This window comes from Neopsephotus bourkii, unplaced genomic scaffold, assembly GCF_033783945.1.
Source record: "Neopsephotus bourkii isolate Nb327-2 ecotype Australia unplaced genomic scaffold, CSIRO-AGI_Nbou_v1 NB_1827, whole genome shotgun sequence".
Lineage (NCBI taxonomy): Eukaryota > Metazoa > Chordata > Aves > Psittaciformes > Psittacidae > Neopsephotus > Neopsephotus bourkii.
In genome coordinates, this window is record NW_026902300.1 from 1,128,761 (window position 1) to 1,136,846 (window position 8,086).

The following is an 8,086-nucleotide window of genomic DNA, read 5'->3' on the forward strand; positions in this document are numbered from 1 at the left end:
CTACTTTATAAAGTTCATCTGCTTTTGTCTTTAAGATGTAGTGATCTCAAAATACAATCTGTAAGTTACTGTAAGTTTTTAATCACAAGGAACAAAGTTAAGCTACATTGTAAAAATAGTGTTCTTGTTTTTTTCTTAGGAGGAAATTATGGCTACTATAATTTCCATGTAGCAAAGGGTTCTGGTTTAGAAAGATGAGGTAAACAGCTAAAAATGTCAATGGGATGCACTTCATAATCCAAGATTTTAGGTGTAGTCTAAAAACATTACCTAATACTAAACATTACATCATGTAAGAGATAATTAGTATTTATATTACATGTATACAAATTGATATACGTATATTTCTGTCTCTATTAAATTATTACATTGCTGTTGATATAAGTTATCCTTTATAACATACTTTAAAAGTACTGTTTGTAGCAGACAGGAAATGATAGGTGAAATTTAGCTCAGACCCTGTTTGATTCTGACATGGGTGATAGTTCTGGAGGACTGAAACTTAGAAATATGTTTCTTGTTGCTATAAATTTCACCACAACCTTTGTTTTGATATCTGTGTTTGATTCTGAGTACACACAAGGAGTAATACACTGTGCTCAGCTGGAACCAACACCGTCTATACAGTGACTGACAGTACAGTCTGGTTTATTCTCTGATAAGGTTTAGTCCAACTAGATAATAGGGTTAAATATGGGCTTCCTCTAACTGAAATTGTTATCCGTCACAAAATCTTTAGAACCAGCTTCAGAATTTTTAGTCTATATCCAGATCCCTGTTGATATTATTAGGAATTTTACTTGAATATATATTGAGTAATAGTTAAACACTGGAATATTTATAAATTGTCTTGAACTTTCAACTAACTATGTATTTTATTAGGAAGCAAAGTTATTATGATAGTAACCATGATAACTATGTAATTGATTGTATAGTGGAAGACAGCATACCTATCTTGCCATCACAGAAGAATTTTATGTAGATAGAAAGAAGAAAATTATATTGCTATGCTACCAGCCACAGGATTTAATGAGTACCTGAAATTCCCTGGAGAGATGAGAACCAAGAGTGAATAGATTATTCATCTGCCTTTTCTGATATATTTGCTGAGTTGTTTTAAGAACAAGGAAAATATTTGTCTTATAGTTAGTGTTGGAGATTTTAGTGCACGTTCTCATTTTTATAACAAAACTTTCTTATCACTTCAAATGCATCCACCTTTTGCATGTTCTCAAAAGATGTCCCTAAGGAGTAATGAAAATGTTCTGTCTCATTTTTGAGCAAATCACAACAATATCTTCTGTTCACTTCTGTTCCAAAACTTTCATTGGTGGAATCCGAATCTCTTCTTGCTACCTTGATGGAAAAGGACAGGAAAAGATTTTAAATTTGTGTAAGTAATTTAAGTAACAGCAGCAATTTTTCATCTATCTATCTATCTCAGCTTCATTGGCAAAATTTCATGCTCATGCTCCTCCAAATACTTGTATTCTCCTCTGCATATTCAGTTGATGCTAGCAGATGCTTTGCCTGCATGTCAGCCCTCCAGGGATGGAGCTATAAATGCCTTTCTGAAAACTGCACAGAGCACCATTCCCCTTGCAGCCAAACTGAATGACTTCACATAGGAATCCAAAACCAAATGAGGCCTCTTGCTAAGAGGAAATCAAGTTGTAGTTTACTTTCTTATCCTTGCTTGAACTCAGCCTTCTGCAACCACTGCAAGGCTTTCTCTCTTTAAAATTAATGTATTCTGTGGAAGGTGCTTGTAGCATCTTACTGGCAGGGATGAAAGGCAACAGAGTAAAACCAAGATCCAAAACACTTTTATTTATATATATTTTTTTAATCACCTTGTATAGATAGATCTGTGATCAAAAAGGGAATGATTTTCCATTAAACCAAAGGCAGACAAAAATAGGAAGATTGAACAGAGTAAGTCCAACCTATGTGAAACAAATGGCCTGGGTGGTCTATGTACTGTTCTTTAAATTGGAGATTGACATTTATAGCAGTTAGCATATGACTGCATAAGACTCGTGAAGTGTTTCACATCTTTGTGAAGTGTTTTTACATCTTTACATTTACAGATGGGAGAATAGCTTAAAATGTGCTAGAAAGCAGTGGGTGAATGAAGGGTTTATGAGTTGGTTTTCTAGGCTTTGTTTGTTTTGTTTTGTTTGTTTGTTTTATTTTCTTGAAAACTTGGGTTTAGAGCTAATCCTGTACTTTGCGGGAACCTAATTAATGATTTCTGTGTGACTTGGTTTGTCAGGGATCAATGTTTGTTACCAGTGTAGTGTTGGTAGGAATACTGCTAACAGTATCCTGAGTGGTAAAATGAAGATGATATGTTCTGAAGGCTGAAAATTTACTAAGGAAAACGTAAATTTAATTCAGAAAAGCATAAGAATATATTTTTCTACTCATTTTGATGACATAGGCAAATATAAAACTATGGGGAAAAAAGTTTCATTTGTATTGTCAGATAACCGTTAATAAAAGAAAAACAAATTATAATTACCAGACCCTCATGTAATGTAATTGCCTTTCCCACCACTGATTTCAGCAAGTATTAAATTGACTTAACAGGCAGCTATGTTACCTTCTATCCCCAAGAGGTTTGGTTCTGACCATGTAAGAACTTGATTTCTTAAATACTTCTAGATTTATTGTTCCCATGGTGCATAGAAAGGCTGATCATATCTCACCAAAATGTAGTCTGCCAAAGAAATGAAAAAACCCTAAGTCCCTCCCCATATGGCCTCAGTTTAGATCATTCTTTGTGTGTGTGGACACATATGGGTATAGAATTAATTTTAACTACATATATACATACACACATGTAAATGTGTACATAAAGAAAACTTATAAACAAAATATAAAATTATATATAAACCCATTCAAATAAAAATTTCGAATTTATTATGATGACTTGATCACATACATTGTCGTTGCTCATTCACATGCATTCATTCAATCTTCATGCTGGCTTACCCCTGAAGTAACAAGGTCTATAACCAGAAAGAAGTTAACTTCTCTAAACCTCAAAGTGGTACCATTACAGCAGATAATTGTAACTGTGGAGCAATAGGTCAGAACTGCAGTTCATCTCAATGCTGTGACTGACAAGTGAGGTCAGGTTTTGCTCTCTCTTACTGTGTAGTTGCTTTGAAAGAAAACACCTTGTTTCCTGTATTGATAAGAGTACCACGTTACTTGGAAAGAGCAGAAATTAAATCTCTGGTCTGCACGGTCTTATGTAGCCAGTCCCTCCTCAAAAAGTGTTTGCCCTGAAGACTTCCAGTATTTCCCTTCGTGTGTTCCACCCAACACATGCAGAACAAATAAGTATTCTTATGCACTTTTTAATAATTCTTATAAAATTACACAGATTTTTGCAATTGAGTAGCATACAGCATGCATGAAAACATAACAGCATTTTCCATATATCCTCAGTATAAATAAACATGCAGGCTCATTGACAGTGTTCTCTAGCACTGCAAGCTCTGGTTACTTGCTAAAGAGAAGTTGTGTCTACAGAACTGTTAAAGGAAATGAAAATAAGAATCTCAGAATTTTCTGTGATTGCTTTTATGGAACATAGCTATTCAAGAAGGGATTTTGTGCAGCTAGTAAAGGTGGTGTAACTACAAAAAATACAGCCTTCTTATAAATCCTCTATGCTCCCTAAGGAGACCTCAGGAAACAGGCTATTGCAATGCAAATTTACATGGTTCCCTTAAGAGATTTAGCTTTTCAACAGTTTACACTCCAGTAAAAATAATTTTGATGGCCCCTGTATGCTTAAAAGCTTAATATTTACATTTCATATCAATTACCACATGAAATTCTTCCTGAGTCACTACACTGTGTGTTACTATGGCTGTACTTACTTTGTAGCTGTCTTCATCCTTGATGTAAACAAGAAGCTTGAAGCACACTTGATTTCTCCAAAGCAACTGAAATGTAAAGGAACAGCCAACAAATAGTCAAAGATTTTGCTGTCAAATACTAGAAGCATGGAAGAAATATATAACCCCCTCCTCTGTTCTACATTATGAAATAAAAATACAATTTTAATTCACATAATAGAACTTGTGCCTAATGCTGTTGGATGTGACTGGTAAGAGTCATTTGCAAGAATACAGGTGAACCACTGCTGCAATCTTGTTCGCACGTATTTACTAATTCATGCTTTTTGTTAATGGTAGGTATTTGGACAGCTGTTAGTACTTTTAGAGTTACTCATAATTTGTAAAACTCTGATCACCTGGTGCTAGGAGTGAGCTGCTAATTCCCTTCTGATTAAAAATGTTCATCTTCTCAGGAACCATGGAAGTTTGCAATCCAGGTTCTTGTAAGTTTTCTGTTTCCATATTCATCTAGATATATACATCATCTATTAAACATTTACAGAGGATACCTCCTAAAACAATGAAATATAAATTAGTCATTTGGTGGAGGCAGTGCATTTTCCTGCCGAGTTTTACCCAGACAGGTGTTTGGGGGGGTTATACAGGGATAATCTAATGAATCTGGCAAAGCGGAATCAATATGAGAATAATTAATTTAATTTATTATTTTTAAAGTGACAGATTGATGATGGATTATAAAAAAATTAAGCATTATTATTTTATCTAAAATATAACTGGTCTATAGGCATTCCCCATCTGACACAGGGATCTTTCTACAGAAAAGTTGCAAAGGCTTCTGGAGGAAAATACTTATGATATTTAAGAGAGCAGATGTTTACAATTCTTCAATGTATATATTTTAAAGTAAAAACATATCAATGAGTCAATACTTCATTGTCTATAAAGATTTCATGCATAGAAGTGGCATTTCCTTATTTAATCAATTTCCTAATTTAATACTGGAGTATGGTGGTCAGAGAAGAGCATTCTGGCAGAAAGGGAACCACGCAACAGAGCAAGTGAGAAATGGTAATAGCAGGGGAGCATGCTTGTTTATCTGATCACCTTCAGCACTTTGGGAGGAGCTAGCAACAAATGACAGCTGTCACCGGTAATAATCATGGTATCAATGGTAACAGTCGTGGTATAATCAATAGTAATAATCATGACAATATGGGGTACTTCCCAGAAAGAACCAAAGAGATTAAACCATAAAATTACAGAACACATCGTATTTAGTATGGTTCATAACATTTAGTTTTATTTGACCCCATTTATGACACATCTGAAGTGCTCTACTCAGAAAAGTGCAATTACTTGCCCTACAGCTTCAATTTTATCCCCCCCTCCCCCGCGCTTTGCAAATATCTCCCTCTTCCTTTTCTCCTTTCCTTTTTGTGTAAATAATGGAAGGCCTGTAACAGGTGCTGAAATTTGCTGCTTGTTTGTAGAGGAGATAAAGTAAAAGCACCAGAAATGCAAACCACCTAGTCAGTCTCTAGTGGAACGAATGCAATTGCCTGCTTGGGGTAAGGATAAATTAAACACTGAGTCACAGAACATAAATGACTGTTGTTTCAGGTAGGATAATATTTCCATAGCCATGGATGTTTGCTTTTACCATTTGCTGTGTCATGTTCAGGAGATAAACATCATTGCTGTGTTTCCTATTACAGGAATCAAAAGAAAATATAAGCTGTGTTAAAAATGGAGAAAGTACTTCTCCAGGATCACTCCGTGCTAGAAGGAAAAGCATCGCAGTTTTGTAATTGTTGTGAATGCAGCACATTTATACTGCAACCCTAGACAATATTCTCAGCCTCTAACATGAATGAAGATACCCATATCCCTAAGTTTCAGTAAAAGCAGTACTTAGGTATGTCCTTTATTTTAATGTAGAAATCAAAGCAATAAATGAGAGTTTAAGGCACCACTTGTATATACATTATCTCTTCCTTTCTCTAAAGGTAGTAAGGTTTTTACATTTTTGATAGTGTATATTATCTTTCCCTTGTCCTCTTTTTACATTATTCTTGACTGGAAGTATTTTTGAATGCTGTCTCTATTGCAACATGCAGGGCTTCCCTTTAGGCTTTAACAACTCAGCTACCAATGAAAAATAACTATAAAAACCAGAATGCCTAACCTAAGGGTTACCTGGACAGTTTACATAAACTCAATAGCTGTTCCACTGAAATTTGATAGATAACAGTGCAGTCACAGTATTCGGATCCCTACGTGAATTAAACAAGGGCTTGATTCACTTCCTAGAAATAAAAAGTATACTAATCAGTTTCCTGTAAGAAGTGCAAAGATAGTAAACAAGGGGTGGAAGGTGAGGGTGTCCATACTTTTTAGTAATAGGTTTGTCCCTTCTATAAAATCTTGTGAGCAACTATGATAGTTTCAATTTAGATCACTTTGGTTTTGTGAACACTTTCAATCTAAAATACACACTCAAGTAATTTCTCTTGATCAAACGTAAAATACTTTCCTCTACAGCTGCCCAGAATAATACAGGATTTGAGCTCTCCTAACTCTTACTCTCCAAACTCCAAGGGGAAAATATTATTGCATGCTGAGAGTCATTATGATGATTCCAGCCAATTTATGAAAAAAAATCCACTCCTTCTACAGAAAGTATCAGTATGGACTGAGCAATAATGGAGATTTTGGAAGGTTTTACAGGGGAGAGTTTCTGAAGAGACGTCTGTGCAGTTTTTGTGTAAGCATATGGGTAACCATGTCAAGTCACATCATTTTGTACCTAATCCAACATCTGCAGAACTCATTTGTAGCTCTGTTTGTTTCCAAGGGTTTTCATGTTTGCAGTAGGTAAAATAGCTTTCTAAGGTAGCAGGAAGAACCTGCTCATGTGCGGTGCTAAGGTATTGCTGTAGGAAAGCAGAATGTCATCTTTTAAAGATGTAAAACTGCCTTTTGGCCATGATGTACCTATTAAACAGAAGTCTTGTAAGATTTTGTTAATGCAGAATCTGAGTTTACAGTCTTATGAGTGCCTCTACACCTCACCTGCCTAGAAATTTCTCTGCATTTCAACTGAATAGACCAACTTTTTCCAAACACTTCTCTTAACAATGAGTGACCTTTGAAAACCATCACCACTCCCAACTTACAACTCCCATACATTCCCAGGAAAAACACCTGATTAGATGTGGCATATGAAAGCAATATTATATGACGTTTACTGTATGTGGTGGATGCAAATACGTGTTAATTTTTGCCTATTACAACTCATTCCCTTGGCCATCACATTTAATAATACCAAATCCTGCCTCACTGCCTGGACCTTTTGCTGCATTAGGATGCTGTTTTCACTTTGTACCTATTTCTTTCCACCCACTCTGCTAAGACTTTGGTTTAGACCTGAAGTGGGAAGTCACAATTACCAACCAACAGGATTCACAGGAGGTGCAGCTAGCTATTGGTTTTAAAGTCACAGCAACATAAATGGTATATAACAAACCATTCCTATAGTTAGGAAATTGTCAGGCATGTTTTTCACCTCTCTATAATTTTGTACAACCACTAACATGAGAATACGTATGCAAATCAAGCATGCCAGTAACACAAGAGGTTCCACTTAAACTTGAGAAGAAACTTCTTCTCAGTGAGGGTGACAGAACACTGGAACAGGCTGCCCAGGGAGGTTGTGGAGTCTCCTTCTCTGGAGACATTCAAACCCCACCTGGATACATTCCTGTGTAAACTTACCTAGGTGTTCCTGCTCCGGCAGGGGGATTGGACTGGATGATCTTTTGAGGTCCCTTCCAATCTCTAGCATACTCTGTGTGTGTGTGTGTGTGTGCGTGTGTGTGTAAAGTGACTGAAAATGACACTTAAGCAGTTTCTTAAAACAAAAGTAAATAGCCCAGACGCATATAATAAGTCCTAACTATACCCTCTACCTCCAGACAGTACTCTCCTTCTACTGTCTACAGTTTAGTTTGGGTTTTCAGTAATTACACCACTATTGTTCATTGTCTGCACAGATGATTTCTTTTAAACACAAGGAAAACAAGGAAAAAGATGCACAAAAAAGTAAAACCTTAGCAAAAGATGAAAGCCTGCATTAACTCTTTGCAATATTATAATCACTCTGGGTGCAAAAAAAGGTGAAAGGTCTCTTTATCATTAATATCTTTAAT

At 35.7% G+C, this 8,086-nt stretch overlaps 1 long non-coding RNA gene across 1 annotated transcript; it reads left to right on the top strand.

The window, feature by feature from the left end:
• Window positions 1-4,257: 4,257 nt before the first annotated feature.
• Window positions 4,258-7,171, top strand: LOC133207194 (uncharacterized). Its single transcript, XR_009723976.1, has 4 exons — window positions 4,258-4,360; window positions 4,697-5,028; window positions 5,369-5,498; window positions 6,420-7,171. It is a non-coding gene; the product is annotated as an uncharacterized LOC133207194 (long non-coding RNA).
• The last annotated feature ends 915 nt before the right edge of the window (window positions 7,172-8,086 follow it).